This window comes from Ovis aries, chromosome 10, assembly GCF_016772045.2.
Source record: "Ovis aries strain OAR_USU_Benz2616 breed Rambouillet chromosome 10, ARS-UI_Ramb_v3.0, whole genome shotgun sequence".
NCBI lineage: Eukaryota > Metazoa > Chordata > Mammalia > Artiodactyla > Bovidae > Ovis > Ovis aries.
The window spans coordinates 18,204,720-18,224,613 of NC_056063.1; the positions used below are offsets into that span (position 1 = coordinate 18,204,720).

General features: G+C 42.6%; 1 long non-coding RNA gene across 1 annotated transcript in view; it reads left to right on the plus strand.

Moving 5' to 3' along the window:
• The window catches only part of LOC132657284 (uncharacterized), a 29,206-nt gene extending 11,270 nt beyond the window's left edge, over positions 1-17,936 (plus strand). The window contains exon 2 of the long non-coding RNA XR_009595184.1: positions 13,967-17,936. This is a non-coding gene — a long non-coding RNA (uncharacterized LOC132657284). The remainder of the gene's footprint in view (positions 1-13,966) is intronic.
• Positions 17,937-19,894: the final 1,958 nt, after the last annotated feature.

Below are 19,894 nucleotides of genomic sequence, written 5' to 3' on the forward strand. Positions count from 1 at the left end.
AATTTTATCATGAAACTGGTAACGGAAATTTGTCATTTTAATTTCTTGTCTTTTTATTATCTGAGCAAGAATTTTATAAAGTTTATTCCGATAAGTAGTAGGACATTTCAGCATGGGGATGTTGACCTGATAGCTCAGTTGGTAAAAAATCTGCCTGCAATGCAGGAGATCCTGGTTCAATTCCTGGGTCAGGAAGATCCGCTGGAGAAGGGATAGGCTACCCACTCCAGTATTCTTGGGCTTCCCTGGTGGCTCAGCTGGTAAAGAATCTGCCTGCAATGCAGGAGATCCTGGTTCAATTCCTGGGTCAGGAAGATCCGCTGGAGAAGGGATAGGCTACCCACTCCAGTATTCTTGGGCTTCCCTGGTGGCTCAGCTGGTAAAGAATCTGCCTGCAATGAGGGAGACCTGGGTTCGATCCCTGGGTTGGAAAGATCCCCTGGAGAAGGGAAAGGCTATCCACACAGCATTCTGGCCTGGAGAATTCCATGGACTATATAGTCCATGGGATTAAAAAGTCAGACATGACTGAGCAACTTTCACTTTCAGCATGGAATTACAAAACCTTGGGCAAGTGCATTATAACCAAAGTATTTCAGAGTGGGATCCAAGCATTGTGAAAAACTGTTAAGAAATGGTTTGCAGCCATCCTATATATTGCTCAAGAACTGATCATAGAATTTACGCATCAAATGAAACAGAAGTATCATTTCTATGACAAATCTACACAAGATAGTATATGCCTGAATTAATTGTTGCATCTCCTGTGTTACTTTTCTGAGGTAGTATCTAACTTGATAAATGAATTAATTTGTCTCCTGTACAGTTGATATCAGCAAGCACTTGAAAATAAATCCATTCAGACCTTAAATTTAACTTTAATTATTGTAGATTGACCTGTAGAAACATAACACATTTATATTACAAACTATAAAGGTACTTATGTGACAATTACCAACATTATAGGTAATTAATGCACTAAAAGAAAAAGATAACTCAGTTGAAAAATGGACAAAAGAGGTTTACTTAATTCTCAATGGAGTATAGGATATCAAAATTGTACATATATCCTTTTCTAAATGAGCCTTTAAATTAACTCTCTGTTTAGGAAACTTTATCTAAAATTACTTCATAAGACAATTCCAAATGGTTTTAAGATTTGAAATCCATCTCATAAACATGAAGAATGGCTTCCCTTTGGCTCCTGGTCATGATAAGCGCTGTTGTATTCTTCGGTCCATTGCACCCTAAGTGAAGGATACAGAAGCGAAGGCAAAGTCTCTAATGTCCACTCTGTCGCCTATGAATAGTAACAGCCAGCTGGTGTGAGCCCTAACTCTTTGGCTCTGGTCCTGATAAGGACTAAGAATTCCAAAGGAGATAAGTTTACAATCATCATAAGAATCTAGGCTAGCTATGCAAAGCAGACAAAACCAGCAGTTCTCAAACTTTCTGGTCTCAAAATGCTTTTACACCCTGAGACTTGTTGAGGATCCCAAAGAATTTTTGTTTGTGTGGTTTTATCTCTCAATGTTGTATACCATCTTAATTTGAATTGAGAAAATTTAGGTTTACTTTAAAAATAACTAAAATAACCTATCACATGTTAACATAAATAGTATGCTTTTATGAAAAATAATTATTTCCAAAATAAAAAGCATTAATGAGAAGAGTGGCAATGTTTTACATTTTTGCAAATCTCTTTAATGTCTGGCTTAACAGTAGATGTTAAACAGTAAGATTCTCATATGTATTTCTGCATTCAATCTACTGTAGCATGTGTTTTGGTCCAAGGGTATGAAGAAAACATGTACAGATATGTAATCGGGAAAAGAGGGGAATATTTTGTTATTTTTATTATTTTCAGATAATTATGGATATTTGTCTTTGACACTACCCTGAAACTCAAAGGATGATAGCTCCCTAAAGATGTGCTGCAACGTAGAATCTGAAACTATGTCAGTGAATTTCTCAGACTGTAATTTTGAAGTCCATTGATCTATTGCGACTGTTGAATGAATCTTTACCTATGCATGATTTTGTACAGGCATGAATTGATCATTTGAAAAAAAGTACTGGTTCACTGAGTTATGTATCATTTGCCGCATCCAAAACTTAGCTCCTGGGTTTCTTTCCCAAGCCTGCTCCTCCTGAAAGTTCATGCCACGTATACTTTTCTAGTTACTCACATCCCACATTTTCTTGCATATCCAATCCATCAGCAAATTCTATTGACTCCCCGTTCGAAATACCTCTAGAATCCCACCACTTCTTAGTCCTTCCATTAATACCACTGTTGGGCTTCTCTGGTGTCAAGTGATAAAGAATCTACCTGTCAATGCAGGAGACAGAGGTTCGAACCCGGGTCTGGGAAAATTCCACATGCCATGGGGCAACTAAGCCCGTGCACCGCAACTATTGAGCCAACACTCTAGAGCCCAGGGGGCAGCAACTACTGAGTCCATAGTGCCACAACTACTGAAGCCCAAATGCTTTAGAGCCTGTGCTTTGCCACAAAAGAAGCACCACAATGAGGAGTCTGCACACCGCAACTAGAGAGTATCCCCCGCTTGCTGCAACTAGAGAAAAGTCAATGTGACAACAAAGACCCAGCACAGACAAATAACTAAAATTAAAAAAAGAAATACCACTGTTGTCCAAGTCACCATCATCTCTTACCTGCATTACTGCAACAGCCTCTTAATTAATAACCCAGCTCCACCCTTGCTCCCGGCAGCCAAAGTGGTCCTGTGAAAATACAAGTTAGATCGTGCCACTTTGCACATCTTAGGGTAAAAACCAGACTTCTTCGAAATGGCCTGCAAAGCCATGGTTAGACCTACTAACCACTAAGACTGAATCTCCTGTTACTCTCCCTTGCTTTTTCCACTCCAAGCATGCCAGCTTCCAGGCTTTTCCTGAAACACATCAGGCATGCTTCTGCCTTGACCTTTAGACAGTTGTCATTCATTCCAACGAGAATGCTCTTCACCCATAAGCTGCCTGACTCACTCTCGCACCTTAAAGTGAAATGTAAAAAGAGGAGGAGAAAGGTCAACATTTAGGCCAGGAATAGCACTGAAAGTATGTTGGCAATAATAATCCCTATTAAGAAAGGACCCAAACCAGATCCATAAGCCTTTCTGTAGACAACTAGTGAGTTATGTAATTTGACTGTAGATACATAAATAGGTCATTGCTCAGGGTCTTTACATTTGATATTAAGATCAGGCAAGAGTTTCTTACCAGGATCACTGTAAGGTCACATGGGACATAATGGAAAACACATTTTTCAGTTCTACTGAGAAATAGATATACATCACTATATAAGTTTAAGTGTAGAGCATGATGGTTTGATTTACATATATTGTGAAATGATATCACAAAAGGTCTAGCTAACATCCATCATCCCATATAGATACCATAAAAAGAAAAAACAGTCACTATAATGAGAACCCTTAAGATCTATCCTCTTAATGACTTTCCTATACACCATACAGCAGGGTTAACTATAGTCATCATATTGTATATTATAGCCCTAGTACTTATTTAACATTAACTGGAAGTTTGTAGGTTTCAACCACCTTCCTCTAATTCCCCCTACCCCGGCTCTATCCCACTGCTCACCTCTGAAAATCACAAAACTGATCTATGTTTCTATGAGTTTGGTGTGTATGTGTGTGTCAAGTGGGGGTTGGTTGTTGTTTCTGAAATGAATTTTTTACAATATCGTTCAGTCGTGTCCAACTCTTTGTGGCCCTGTGGACTGTAGCCTACCAGGCTTCTCCTGGGATTCTCCAGGCAAGAATACTGAAGTGAGTTACCATTTCCTTCTCCAGGGGACCTTCCCAACCCAGGAATCGAACCCGGGTCTCCCACATTGGAGGCAGATGCTTTAACCTCTGAGCCACCAGGGAAGATGTACAATATCCTTAGAGTAAGTAAAAAAAAAGCAAACTGGCTATCTGAGGAGGCCTTACAAATAGCTGTGAAAAGAAGAGAAGTGAAAGGCAAAGGAGAAAAGGAAAGATATACCCATTTGAATGCAGAGTTCCAAAGAATACCAAGGAGATATAAGAAAGACTTCCTCAGTGCTCAATGCAAAGAAATAAGAGGAAAACAATAGAATGTGAAAGACTAGAGATCTGTTCAAGAAAATTAGAGATACCAAGGGAACATTTCATGCAAAGATGGGCTCAATAAAGGACAGAAATGGTATGAACCTAACAGAACCAGATGATATTAAGAGGTGGCAAGAATACACAGAAGAACTATACAAAACAGATTTTCACAACCTAGATAATCATGACAGTGTGATCACTCACCTAGAGACAGACATCCTGGAATGCAAAGTCAAGTGGGCCTTAGGAAGCATCATCATGAACAAAGCTAGTGGAGGTGATGGAATTCCAGTTGAGCTATTTCAAATCCTCAAAGATGACACTGTGAAAGTGCTGTACTCAATATGCCAGCAAATTTGGAAAACTCAGCAGTGGCCACAGGACTGGAAAAGGTCAGTTTTCATTCCAATCCCAAAGAAAGGCAATGCCAAAGAATGCTCAAACTACCACACAGTTGCACTCATCTCACACGCTAGTAAAGTAATGCTCAAAATTCTTCAAGCTAGGCTTCAACAGTACATGAACCGTGAACTTCCAGATGTTTAACCTGGATTTAGAAAAGGCAGAAGAACCAGAGACCAAATTGCCAACATCTTCTGGATCAGAGAAAAAGCAAGAGTTCCAGAAAAACATCTATTTCTGCTTTATTGACTATGCCAAAGACTTTGACTGTGTGGATCACAACAAACTGTGGGAAATTGTTCAAGAGATGGGAATACCAGACCACCTGACCTGCCTCCAGAGAAATCTGTATGCAGGTCAAGAAGCAACAGTTAGAACTGGACATGGAACAACAGACTGGTCCCAAATAGGGAAAGAAGTATATCAAGGCTGTATATTGTTACCCTGCTTATTTAACTTACATGCAGAGTACATCATGAGATATGCTGGGCTGGATGAAGCACAAGCTGGAATCAAGATTGCTGGAAGAAATATCAATAACCTCGGATATGCAGATGAAACCACCTTTATGGTGAAGAAAGTGAAGAAGAACTAAAGAGCCTCTTGATGAGAGTGAAAGAGGAGAGTGAAAAAGTTGGCTTAAAGCTCAACATTCAGAAAACTAAGATCAAGGCATCTGGCCCCATCACTTCATGGCAAATAGATGGGGAATCAATGGAAACAGTGACAGACTTGTATTTGGGGGGGGGCTCCCAAATCACTGCAGATGGTGATTGCAGCCATAAAATTAAAAGATGCTTACTCCTTGGAAGAAAAGTTATGACCAATCTATACAGCATATTAAAAAGCAGAGACATTACTTTGCCAACAAAGGTCCGTCTAGTCAAGGCTATGTTTTTTCCAGTAGTCATGTATGGATGTGAGAGTTGGACTATAAAGAAAGCTGAGCACCAAAGAATTGATGCATTTGAACTGTGGTGTTGGAGAAGACTCTTGAGAGTCTCTTGGACTGAAGGAGATCCAACCAGTCCATCCTAAAGGAAATCAGTCCTGAATATTCATTGGAAGGACTGATGCTGAAGCTGAAACTCCAATACTTTGGCCACTTGATGCAAAGAACTGACTCATTTGAAAAGACCCTGATGTTGGGAAAGATTGAAGGCGGGAGAAGGGGACAATAGAGGATGAGATGGTTGGATAGAATCACCAACTCAACGGACATGAGTCTGAGTAAACTCTGGGAGTTGGTGATGGACAGGGAGGCCTGGTGTGCTGCAGTCCATGGGGGTCGCAGAGTCGGACATGACTGAGCAACTGAACTGAACTGAACTAGAGTAAGTGTAGTGTTAATACTCCCATGGAGCTGTTTCATGTAGCCCTCAATTCAAAGGTCAATTTAACTTAAGAAATAAAAACAAAACAGAGCAAAAAATAAATAGACATTGGAGAGGTGGGGAGAATAGTACACTGATAACCCAAATACCCAGGATAGTACAGAGATTTACTTTGGAGCCTGGATTAGGAGGTGAACTTAATGTAGGTCTTTTTATCTCTTGACCTGGAACATCATTTATCTCTCATTTAATAAATTTTAAAAGACGGCAAGCTGAAGGTTTAATTGTGACCTCAAAGAAGCTAGTCTGATATTGCCAGTTAAAGATCAACTTAGGGCTTCCCTGGTGGCCCAGTGGCTAAGACTCCATGCTCCCAAAGCAGGGGACCCGCATTCCATCCCTGGTCAAGGAATGATTAAGAGATCGAACAGGCCACAACTGAGTTCTCATGTCACAACCAGCTAAGACCGGCCATAGTCACATACATAAATACATTTAAAAAGAAGAAGAGGAACCCAAAAGGTGTCTCCAGATTCTCCCAGTCATTCTTCAGTCCATCCTCCATACAGGAGTAATCAACGCAGATGTTGTTGTTGTTGTTGTTTAGTTGCTAAGTCGTGTCTGACTCTTTTTTGACGCCATGGACTGTAGCCCAACCAGTTCCTCTGTCCATGAGATTTCCCAGGCAAGCATACTGAAGTGGGTTGCCATTTCACTCTCCAGGGGATCTTCCCAACCCAGAGATTGAACCTGCATCTCCTGCTGGGCAGGCAGATTCCTTACCACTGAGCCACCTGGGAAGCCCAAATATAGCAAATACAGCATCACAATAGCTTTTAGAGGTGTCGTTGTGTTTCCACGTATAAAGACCATCAGTGGTTCCTTGGCATTCCAAATCTCTTCATCTCCCAGCTCCTTCCACATTCTTACACAGTCTGGAGACTCACTGAACTCCTTACAGTTAGAGGTCTTTTGCAATTAAAGGTCATGGCCCTGAGGCCAGTGTTCCTGCTGTTCCCTGTCTTCCTCATCACTCACTGGGCAACTGCCACCTCATTGGCTCTTAGGACTTGACACAGTGCGTACCTCTTCTTGGAACCCTTTCTCAACTACCTTTACCTGCCTTTTCTCACGCTCCACTCCCAACCAGGCTGAAGTTGAAGCTGCTATGCTGTGTATGACTTTTGGTACATATCACATTATACTGAAATCACTCAAGGGTTTGATCTTTTTTCCTCACTGAACTTGAGTTCTTTGAGGCAAGGCAAATTTTTATCTTTGGTGCTTAATTCAGTGCCTGGCAGCTGGTCAAAAAATGAACTGTTGAATGGATGAAGGACTTCAACACAAAATATCTATTGATTGAATGTCAACTCTGTTCAAGCAGCTGTGGATCTGGGCACCTGGGAAAACAATGGAAAGCAAAAAATTAACACAGCATCACCTCTCATATGGCTTACACTCTGTTGGACGAGCAGGCATGAGCTAAATACCCACAGTAATGAATAAATAGCTGAAACTAAACTGTGTGTTTTGAAGATGAGGAACACAGTTTAATGAGAGCAGTTAAAAAGGACCCTGATCTAGACTATTATGTTCTGTTCATATTCGTTTGTATGGTTTTAGATGGAAAAGATGTGAGTATATTTAGATTGGATGGGAACAATTCAACTGAGTGAAAGAGGTTAAATAATATACAGGAGAGAAGACAATTAAATAACATCACACTTCTGGAGAGGGTATCTTACAACCCTCGTGGAGGGACTGGCCTCTTCTGAAGCCACAAGAGGGAGCACTGAGAGTGGATACAGAAGTAGCAGGGTGGCAGGTTTTGTACCAGAAAACTGAATGAGGTTTGATCCAAAAGCTTGGATTTTCTGAGGGAGAGGAGTCACAGCTGTCTACTGGGAAAAAAGGCAGAAGGTGAGAAAGTCAGAGATCTGAAGAGACTGGAGAGGCTTTGAAGCTTTCATCATGGACTGTAGGAAAGCAAGTCAAGTGAGAAGCCTCAGGACAGTTGGGCTGTGTTAAGAAGAACCCATCTGAAGGCGGTGATGCTGACTATATACTGACGACAGTCTGCCTATTATGCCATTTTCTCCAGCAGACACAGAGGCTCAGGGGCAACCACAGAGACAGCGCACAGTTGGTTTCACTCCGGGCTGGGTTTTTGTCACATGGAGATGAGAAAGTGCGAGTGGGTGAAGGGAGTTTAGTATAATGTTAAGAATGTTATGGAACTAAGAAACCATGGAACCCAAGAAGAGAAGCCTGATGGATTAGAAAGTGGGAGGGGTGTCAGTGGACCAGAAGGCCCAAGGAGGAAGACAGTGGACATACAGACGGCGGGAAGGAAGGACGGGGCAGAGCTGGAAGACGGCAGATGGAGCAGCTACCCTTGATCACATCCTCCAAACAGAGCCTCTTCCACAAAACATAGATACTAAGAGATAATGAAACAATACTAGAGGAAACAGCATGAAAACGAGGCAGAGAACCAAGCCATCAATGAAGTGGTTAAGAGTTGTACTTATTTAGCTTCCATTTTGCTTCTCTGTCAACCATGAGCATAATAAGCCCCAGACCTCAGCCCACACACTACCCTTTCCCAGGTTTCTTCTCCCCAGTGTTGAGCCTAACTAGGCTGTTGAAGAGGGAAGGACACAATTACAGGTCCTTACACATTTATCAGGGGGTTTCCCTGGTGGCTCAGTGGTAAAGAATCTGCCTGCAATGCAGGATTTGCAGGAAACCCAAGTTCAATCCCTGGGTCAGGAAGATCCCCTGGAGGAGGGCATGGCAACCCACTCCAGTATTCTTGCCTGGAGAATCCCATGGACAGAGGAGCCTGGTGTCGGACATGACTGAAGTGACTTAGAATGCACACATTTATCAGTACTTAAATTTGTTACTTTGGAAATAGTTTCAAATGATGGTAAGAGTTGGGGTGTGGCTATAGGAGCTTGTAACAGAAGTGGAGAAAAGGCCACTGAAAATGAGGAAGCCAAAGTCTTGGAGGGTCATCCATGGAGGGGGATGGCACATGCAGTAGAGAAGGCCATGAGTTGAGCATCAAAGTCTTCACTGAATGACAGAGTACAACCATAGGTGGGCATACGACAGGGACCTGAAGACAGATGGGAGAGCAGATCAAAAGGCATGAACCTTAGTAAAGGAGAATGTTTTTGCAGGAGAGTGAGGGAGTAATGGTCTGGAAGAGGCAGTGAACAGAAGGCAGACAGAAACTTAGTCACTCAGTGGGTCCAACTCTTTGCGACCCCACAACCTGTTAACCCACCTGTCCATGGGATTCTCTGTCCATGGGATTCTCCAGGCAAGAGTACTGGAGTGGGGTGCCATTTCCTTCTCCAGGGATCAAACCAGGGATCTTAACTCAGGGATTGAACTGGTGTCTCCTGCATTGGCAGGTGGATTCTTTAGCACTGGGAATGCTGATTCCTGAGGCCAGTGGAGTCTAAGGGCATGAACAGCCAACATTTAATCTAGGCAAAGGCACACATGAGAAGAACATTCCCTAAACTGTGACCCAGTGGACTGTATCAGCCCAAAAGGCATGGCGTTCAGGTCTGCCAAATGCACCCTCCAGGTTCATTGTGACCTTGGCTGGGAAAGTGCTGACCCAAGGAAGAGTCAGATTTCAGTTAAGACAAGGAGATGGAAGGGGTGGCAGAGAAACGCTGATTAGGGTTTAGCCCAGGGTACAGTCTAATAAATAGTCACTCACTCACTTAAGAGAAAACTTAAGACTAGCTCTCTCTAAGATTTTATCTCTCGACTAAAACCTGGATGGACAGGCTGCATCTTGTTAACCACAGGGCCCAGTACTATCTCTAGCAGATAGCAAGTTCCTGAAATATGCTTGTTAAAAGTAGGAATGAATTTCCTGTTACCACAGTTGTAGTATGGAAGGGAATGGGGGACTTCCCTGGTGGTCCAGTGGCTAAGACTCCAAGCTCCCAGTGCAGGAGGCCTGGGATTTGATCCCTGGTCAGGGAACTAGCTCCCACATGCCACAACTAAGAGTTCATGTGCCACAAGTCAAGATCCCTTGTGCCACAAAGAAGACTCAACACAGCCAAATGAACAAATAAAAATTTTAAAAAGGAAGGGAAATGGGTGAGCAAAAATAGTGATACACACGTTACACCTCCATCAGTAGAAATAAGGTGTGGATGTGACTGGTGATAGAAGCAAGGTCCAATGCTGTAAAGAGCAGTATTGCATAGGAACCTGGAATGCCAAGTCCATGAATCAAGGCAAAAGGGAAGTGGTCAAACAAGAGATGGCAAGAGTGAACGTCAACATTCTAGGAATCAGCGAACTAAAATGGACTGGAATGGGTGAATTTAACTCAGATGACCATTACATCTACTACTGTGGGCAGGAATCCCTCAGAAGAAATGGAGTAGCCATCATGGTCAACAAAAGAATCCGAAATGCAGTACTTGGATGCAATCTCAAAAACGACAGAATGATCTCTGTTCGTTTCCAAGGCAAACCATTCAATATCACAGTTATCCAAGTCTATGCCCCAGCCAGTAACGCTGAAGAAGCTGAAGTTGAACGGTTCTATGAAGACCTATAAGACCTTTTAGAACTAACACCCAAAAAAGATGTCCTTTTCATTATAGGGGACTGGCATGCAAAAGTAGGAAGTCAAGAAACACCTGGAGTAACAGGCAAATTTGGCCTTGGAATACGGAATGAAGCAGGGCAAAGACTAATAGAGTTTTGCCAAGAAAATGCACACTGGTCATAGCAAAAACTCTCTTCCAACAACACAAGAGAAGACTCTACACATTGATTATATTCTTTGCAGCCAAAAATGGAGAAGCTCTATACAGTCAACAAAAACAAGACCAGGAGCTGACTGTGGCTCAGATCATGAACTCATTATTGCCAAATTCAGACTTAAATTGAAGAAAGTAGGGAAAACTGCTACACCATTCAGGTATGACCTAAATCAAATCTCTTATGATTATACAGTGGAAGTGAGAAATAGATTTAAGGGCCTAGATCTGATAGAGTGCCTGATGAACTATGGAATGAGATTCGTGACATTGTACAGGAGACAGGGATCAAGATCATCCCCATGGAAAAGAAATGCAAAAAGCAAAATGGTTGTCTGGGGAGGCCTTACAAATAGCTGTGAAAAGAAGAGAGGCGAAAAGCAAAGGAGAAAAGGAAAGATATAAGCATCTGAATGCAGAGTTCCAAAGAATAGCAAGGAGAGATAAGAAAGCCTTCTTCAGCAATCGATGCAAAGAAATAGACGAAAAGAACAGAAGGGGAAAGACTAGAGATCTCTTCAAGAAAATTAGAGATACAAAGGGAACATTTCATGCAAAGATGGGCTCGATAAAGGACAGAAATGGTATGGACCTAACAGAAGCAGAAGATATTAAGAGGTGGCAAGAATACATGGAGGAACTGTACAAAAGAGATCTTCATGACCCAGAAAATCACGATGGTGTGATCACTCATCTAGAGCAAGACATCCTGGAATGTGAAGTCAAGTGGGCTTTAGGAAGCATCACTGTGAACAAAGCTAGTGGAGGCGATGGAATTCCATTTGAGCTATTTCAAATCCTGAAAGATGATGCCGTGAAAGTGCTGCACACAATATGCCAGCAAATTTGGAGAACTCAGCAGTGGCCACAGGACTGGAAAAGGTCAGTTTTCATTCCAGTCCCAAAGAAAGGCAATGCCAAAGAATGCTCAAACTACTGCACAAATACACTCATCTCACATGCTAGTAAAGAAATGCTCAAAATTCTCCAAGACAGGCTTCAGCAATACATGAACCGTGAACTCCCTGATGTTCAAGCTGGTTTTAGAAAAGGCAGAGGAACCAGAGATCAAATTGCCAACATCCACTGGATCATGGAAAAGAAAGAGAGTTCCAGAAAAACATCTATTTCTGCTTTATTGACTATGCCAAAGCCTTTGACTGTGTGGATCACAATCAACTGTGGAAAATTCTGAAAGAGATGGGAATACCAGGCCACCTGACCTGCCTCTTGAGAAACCTGTATGCAGATCAGGAAGCAACAGTTAGAACTGGACATGGAACAACAGACTGGTTCCAAATAGGGAAAGGAGTATGTCAAGGCTGTATATTGTCACCCTGCTTATTTAACATATATGCAGAGTACATTGTGAGAAATGCTGAACTGGAAGAAACACAAGCTGGAATTAAGACTGCCAGGAGAAATATCAATAACCTCAGATATGCAGATGACATCACTCTTATGGCAGAAAGTGAAGAGGAACTAAAAAGCCTCTTGATGAAAGTGAAAGTGGAAAGTGAAAAAGTTGGCTTAAAGCTCAACATTCAGAAAACAAAGATCATGGCATCTGGTCCCATCACTTCATGAGAAATAGATGGGGAAACAGTGGAGACAGTGTCAGACTTTATTTTGGGGGGCTCCAAAATCACTGCAGATGGTGACTGCAGCCATGAAATTCAAAGACACTTACTCCTTGGAAGAAAAGTTATGACCAACCTAGATAGTATATTCAAAAGCAGAGACATTACTTTGCCAACTAAGGTCTGTCCAGTCCAGGCTATGGTTTTCCTGTGGTTATGTATGGATGTGAGAGTTGGACTGTGAAGAAGGCTGAGCACCGAAAAATTGATGCTTTTGAACTGTGGTGTTGGAGAAGACTCTTGAGAGTCCCTTGGACTGCAAGGACATCCAACCAGTCCATTCTGAAGGAGATCAGCCCTGGATTTCTTTGGAAGGAATGATGCTAAAGCTGAAACTCCAGTCCTTTGGCCACCTCATACGAAGAGTTGACTCATTGGAAAAGACTGATGCTGGGAGGGATTGGGGGCAGGAGGAGCAGGAGACGACAGAGGATGAGATGGCTGGATGCCATCACTGACTGGATGGACATGAGTCTGAGTGAACTCCAGGAGTTGGTGATGGACAGGGAGGCCTGGCTTGCTGCGATTCATGGGGTCACAAAGAGTTGGACACAACTGAGTGACTGAACTAAACTGATAGACCACAAAAGAAATGGAAAGTCTCTGCCCTCAAGAGAAGCTCTGCCAAGTGCCCTTGTTCCAGGCAAAGTCATTGTTCCAGAAGTGGGCTGTACCCCAGGATACCTCCACCCAAGAGGAGTTTTCAAGTACTGCAGTAGAGGCTGAGCAGTAGTTAAAGTTGGGGAGAGGGAGGAAGGGTAGAGAGAAAAGGATAGAGAGTTGGATCTATTAGAAGCGGGTGTATCCAAGACCCAATTGATTTTACCCTGTTTCATATGAAGGAAGAAGGATAGATAGATAAGATGCTTATTAGTTTTCCAGTGGTGTCTTAGGAGAGGAACTGGAGATATACAGCATTAATGCTAACCATAGTCATCTCTGGCTGGTATATTTGGTTTTCTCCTTTGTACATTTCTTCATGGCTACATTTTCTATATTGACTATACCTGACTGATTTTTTTTTTTTAACTGTAGAAAAATATTATGCCTCTTCTAAATTTCTCACAGGCTCAGACTATCTACTCTTAGGGCAAAATTGGCTGCAAACTAAAGGGATTATAAGACTTCAAAAGAAATAATCTCTAGTCATTTCAGCAGTGGTGCAATTGTGAAGAATCAATAGATACCCATTTAATAAAATGAAATGTGTTAGAAAAGTAAACAACTTGCAAAACACCAGCTGTGTGGCTTAATATTGATATTGATCTACAGTATAGAAGAAGGAAAATTCAAGGCTACAAGAAAGTTTGCTACTCATAATGGGGGAAAGACACATTTTTAGTTAATCTCAGGCAATGACAAGGTACCCAAGGGAAAATAACTAAACTATTATTATAAATAGTCTGAGTGATACAAGTTTGAAACTAGATGAGAAATTCTGAAATTAAACAGAAGTTTTTCTTACTTGAAGTATCTACAAGGATACATCCTCTATTCCAACTGAGAACAAGAAATATGTACTTGATTTCGCCAGATCGTGCTGCAGTAACAAACAGCCCCACAAATCTCAATGGCTTACAAGTGTATTTCTCATTCATATTACATGCGAAGGGCTACAGGCTGGCTATGGCTCTCATCCATTTTGCTTCTCATTCTAGGACTGGTGCCAAAGGAATAGTCTTTATCCGGACCTGACATTCTCATGGCAGAGGAAAATATTAAGTGAGTTCGTAGAAAACAGCAATGGTTCTTAAAGTTTCTCCTAAGAACTAGCACATTGTAATCTCCTTTTGGTTTGGTTTTGGTTTTTGTGGAGTTTTTGTGGAGTTATGTTGTTGTTGTTAAAGAAAGTGACGTGGCTAAGCCTAGTGACAGGCACCTATACTCCGTCCGGGGGATGCAGTGCCGTAGACAGGAGTGTATAACCATTTTACAAGGAAGGGATCTGTGGATATTTGGGAATAACAATACAACCTCTCACAAAACGTATTCACTTACACATGCCATGAGGACGCAAACATTCTTGTATCCTTAGGAGCACAAGGCAGAGCTGCCTAAGAGTGCCTGCTGTGGGGCATTTGTTGTTGATGTTTAGTTGCTAAGTCATGCCCGACTCTTTCCAACCCCAAAGGTTGCAGCCCGCCAAGCTCCTCTGTCCACGGGATTTCCCAGGCAAGAATACTGGCGTGAGTTGCCATTTCCTTCTCCAGGGGATCTCGCCAACCCAGGGATTGAACTCGTGTTTCCTGCATTGGCAGGGGGTAATTCTTTACCCCTGAGCTACCAGAGAAGCCCCACTGTGAGCCATATACCGCAGCAGACCCTCTACTCACTGTGTCCTATGGAAGTCTTTCAATAACCCTTTCAGCTGTCATAGGTACTCATTATTCTCATTTTACCTAAGAGAAAACTGAGTTGGCTAACTCTCCCAAGGTCTCTCTGGTAGATTATGAAAATGGCCACAGTCTTCTCTTGGCATCCACACCTCACAGTGTCAGTTGGCAGACGTTCCCATTGAGGAGCCGAGGCTATTTTCTCCACTCTTAAATCAGGTTGGCCAGCCACGTGGCTGGCTTTGGCACATGAGACGTTAATAAATGTAATGAGCTTGAAAAGTGCTTGTGCACAGGGACTTGCCTTTTTTCTGCTCTTGAATCACTCACCATGAGAACAAGTCCAGGCTGCCCTTCTGAATGATGAGCGACAAGTGGCTCACTGCTCCTCTTGTCCCAACCCCAGCCGACTAATCACAAGTAAGGGAGGGCCCCCTACATCATCTAGTCACCAGACAAACCACCGCCTGACAACAGACACACGAAGTGGGTACAGAGATTGAGTTGGCAGTGCTGAAGCTTTATTGATGCTTCTTAAGAAACAGTGAGGGAAAACGATTGAGCAGGGGAGCCATCAAACAATAACCTGACAAGACTGCTAACCCAGTAGGGAGCTCTGGAGCAAAAACGGCCTGTTAGATAAATTCTATGTGGGATAAAAGTGCCTTGTACCTCTGCCTCTAACCGTGATCTCGGTCACTGGCTGAGGAACACCACAAGAAGGTGACCTCAGTTGAAACACTGAGGGTGGGAGGATCTGAAGGAGCTAACAGCTGGACAATGCTAGTTACCCACACAAGGGTTCATATCTTGGATCTCTGTTCTATTCCTTTGGTCTATGCATGTGTGCTAAGTTGCTTCAGTAGTGTTTGACTCTTTGCAACCCTGTGGACCATAGCCTGCCAGGCTCCTCTGTCCGTGGAATTCTCCAGGCAAGCATACTGGAGGGGGTTGCCATGCCCTTCTCCAGGGGATCTTCTCGACCCATGGATTGAACCTGGGTCTCCTGCATTGCAGGCAGATTCTTTACCATCTGAGCCACTGGGGAAGATCAGATAAACTTCTGGTAAAAAACCTGACTCAACTATAATAAATAAATAGAAAATGTATAGAAAATAAACAGGATTTCATTAAAATAACGATGTATTGAAGTTGGACAAAAGAGTCAGTCTGGAGGATTTCCAGCACCCTCCATGGTGGGCATTCAATACTTTTGCCTGGATGGGTGGGAGGAGAAGTGTGCCCTCCCAGGAAAGTCCTCGAACTGGGCATGGGAGTCCCCTGTGCCTGAGAGCCATACCCTTCAGCTGAGAATCTAGGTAAACTAAAAAGAGATGCAGTGATAAGAAGATCTGTCGGGTTCCAATGCTGCAGGAACTATTGGTATGCCCTGTTTAATGGGCTGGCGGTCCTGCAGAAAGGAATTGTGGTATGCGGATTGTCTAATTAGAGTAAGTAACATCCATGTGGGCTGATTTATATTTCTCTTGTAGGACCCCTAAACATCAGGTTGGTGCCTTTTTCCTTTCATAACCATTTGTATTTCATGTCAATCAGCATAAAGATTTTGAGAAAATTTTTTTTCTAGTTTCCTTAAATGATAATGTGGACAGTAGCTTTTGTTCAAGTATTCAAGTATAGGGCACTTACGTGTTAAGTATAGCTTGAGTACATAGTGCAGTGAGATCAAAGACTTTGATCAAATGGCTTTGACATTTGATGCTCTCTCAAAGCTCTCTGGCCTGATGCCCTTCTTTTTTCTTTATCCCTTCATAGGAGGGTAAACTCAGGCCCATCCTAACTCTTCAAGACAAGTTAAGACAAGGCTGTAATGTATAACCAGACTTTATTGAAGGCTTCAGGATAGTAAAATGAAATTACAGCGTAGTAAAGGAAAACTCTGGGCTTCCCAGGTAGCACAGTGGTAAAGAATCCACCTGCCAATGCAGGAAACAAGAGCCGTTCAATCCCTGGGTCAGGAAGACCCCCTGGAGGAGGAAATGACAACCCACTCCAGCATTCTTGCCTGGACAGTTCCATGGACAGAGAAGCCAGGCAGGCAGGCTATAGTCTATGGGGTTGCAAAGAGTTCAACAGAACTGGGCACAGAACAAAGGAATACTTCAAACTGGCTACTAAATGTGACTTCTTCTGAATCTCCTTATCTACCCACTCCTATTAGCCCCAGACTTCCTACTGTGTTTTAGGAGTAGGCTACCCTCCTTACCAAGAACCATGAACATCACCCACCAGAGCTCAGGCTCCCTGAATCTTCTAAGGCCCAGTGAGCAGGAAACTCCTCCCCTTATCTCCAGTGTAACGCTAGCTTTCCAGGAGATGTCATCACTTCCACAACTCCATCCACAAGGATGACAACTTCAGGTGTTGTTAATAGAGCAGTTTAGCTCTGAAATGTCTTTTTTTTTTTTTTTTTTTTGCTAAGCCGCCAGCATCTGGGATCTTAGTTCCCCGACCAGGGATTAAACCCATGCCCCTTGCATAGAAAGTGCAGAGTTAACCACCAGGAAAGTCCCAAGCTCTGTAAGATCTTGACTCTTACCATTGCTAAACTGCATCTTGACTTTTCCTTTCTCTGACTTCCCTGGTGGCTCAGACAGTGAAGCATCTGTCTACAATGCGGGAGACTCGGGTTCAAGCCCTGGGTTGGGAAGATCCCCTGGAAAAGGAAATGGCAATCCACTCCAATACTATTGCCTGGAAAATCCCATGGACAGAGGAGCCTGGTAGGCTACAGTCTACGGGGTCACAAGAAGTCGGGCATAACTGAGCCACTTCACTTCACTTTCCTTTCTTCAAGTCCAAAGTGCACTATGCTTTTTTGTTTTCTTTTAAGTCAGATTTAATGAGATTTAATGTACATAAAATAAAATTCATCTACTTTAGTGTATAGTTCTGAGCTTTGACAAACAGATAGCCATGTTACCACCACCACCACAATCAGGACAAAGGACAGTTGCTTGACTCCCCACCATCCGTCAGGTCCCGTTGTGCTCACCCTCTTTACACCCTCAGCCCCAGGCCAAGAGTGCCCTGTACTATGTGTCTATAGCTTTGCCTCTTTCAGAGTGTCATATAAATGGATCCAAACAGCAGGCAGCTTTTTATATATGATTTTTTTCACCTGAGACCCATCCATGTTGTTTGCTCCTTGTATTGCTGAGTCATTTTCCATTGTATGAACATACTAGATTTATCCATTCACAGTTGAAGAACATTTGAGTTATTTCCAGTTTTTGATGATTATGAATAAAGCTTCTGTAACATGTGCATACAAGTTTCTGAATGAACTCAAGTTTTCATTTCTCTTGGGTATACATCCAAGAATGGAACTTCTGGGTTGTGTGATAAGCATATGCTCAACATTATATGAAATAATAAGTTGTCTGCCATACTGTTCGTACCATTTTGCATTCCTACCAACAATGTATGAGAGGTCTAATTAGTCTGTATGCTTACCAGCACTTGGTAATACCAGGGTTTTTTTTTGTATTTTATTAATAATCTTATTCATTGTAACAGATATGTACAGGTACTTCAGTGTAGTTTAGTTTTTAATGACTTGAGCATCTTTTTATGTGCTTATGTGCTACCCATATTTCTTTCTGGTGAAATATTTTCAATTCTTTTCAAATATTTTCAATTCTTTTGACTATTTACTTATTGGCTTGTTTGCTTTATTGTTGGGTTTTGAGCATTCCTTACATATTCTTGTTCCAGCCCTTTAGCAGAAATATGCTTTGCAAATATGTTCTCCGAAGCCTATATTTAGTCTTTTCGTTTTCTTAAACCAGCCTCTATAATCCAATATCATAAACTGGGTGGTTTAAACGGCAGACCATTATTTCTCACAATTCTGGAGCCTGAGAAGTCCAAGATCCGGGATGCCAGCAGGTTCAGTATCTGGTGAGAGCTTTCTTTCTGGCTTGCAGACTGCCACCTTCTGGCTGTGTTTGCACATGGTGTGGAGAGAGAGCTCAAGCTTTCTGGTGGCCTTGCTGCTGTTAAGTCACTTCAGTCGTGTCCAACTCTGTGCAACCCCACAGATGGCAGCCCATTTACATAAAAGTACTAATCCCATCATGAGGATCCCACCTTTATGACCTCACCTAAGCCTCCTAAGTGAGTGAATCATAGTCACTCAGTCATGTACCGACTTTTTTCAACCCCATGGACTGCAGCCTGCCAGGCTCCTCTGTCCGTGGAATTCTGGAATTCTGGCAAGAATACTGGAGTGGGTTGCCATTTCCTCACCCAGGGGATCTTCCGACCCAGGGGTTGAATGATCATAGGTCTCCAGCATTGCAGGCAGATTCTTTACCATCTGAGTTACCAGGGAATCCAAGCCTCTTAAAACCTCCACAATCAGATAATTGAGGGGGCGAGCCTCCAATATATGTCTATGGGGAAATACAATTCAGTCCATAGCAATGTCTCACAGAGTAAATTTTAAAGTTTGATGAATTCCAAATTAACAGTTTTTCTTTTATGGGTCATGTCTTTGGTGTCACATCTAAGAAGTTTATGCCTAGTTCAAACTCACAAAATTTTTCTATTTTCTTCTAGAAAGTTTATACTTTCAGCTGTTCTTATGTAGGTCTAATCCATGCAGATGGTGATTGCAGCCATGAAATTAAAAGACGCTTACTCCTTGGAAGGAAAGTTATGACCAACCTAGATAGCATATTCAAAAGCAGAGACATTACTTTGCCAACTAAGGTCCGTCTGGTCAAGGCTATGGTTTTTCCAGTGGTCATGTATGGATGTGAGAGTTGGATTGTGAAGAAAGCTGAGTGCCGAAGAATTGATGCTTTTGAACTGTGGTGTTGGAGAAGACTCTTGAGAGTCCTTTGGACTGCAAGGAGATCCAACCAGTCCATTCTAAAGATCAGTCCTGGGTGTTCTTTGGAAGGACTGATGCTAAAGCTGAAACTCCAATACTTTGGCCACCTCATGCAAAGAGTTGACTCACTGGAAAAGACTCTGATGCTGGGAGAGATTGGGGGCAGGAGAAGGGGACGACAGAGGATGAGATGGCTGGATGGCATCACCGACTCAATGCACATGAGTTTGGGTGAACTCCAGGAGTTGGTGATGGACAGGGAGGCCTGGCGTGCTGCGATTCATGGGGTCGCAAAGAGTCGGACACGATTGAACTAAACTGAATCCATTTTGTTATGTGTGTTCAGTCGCTCAGTCGTGTCTAACTCTTTACGACCCCATGAACTGCAGCAC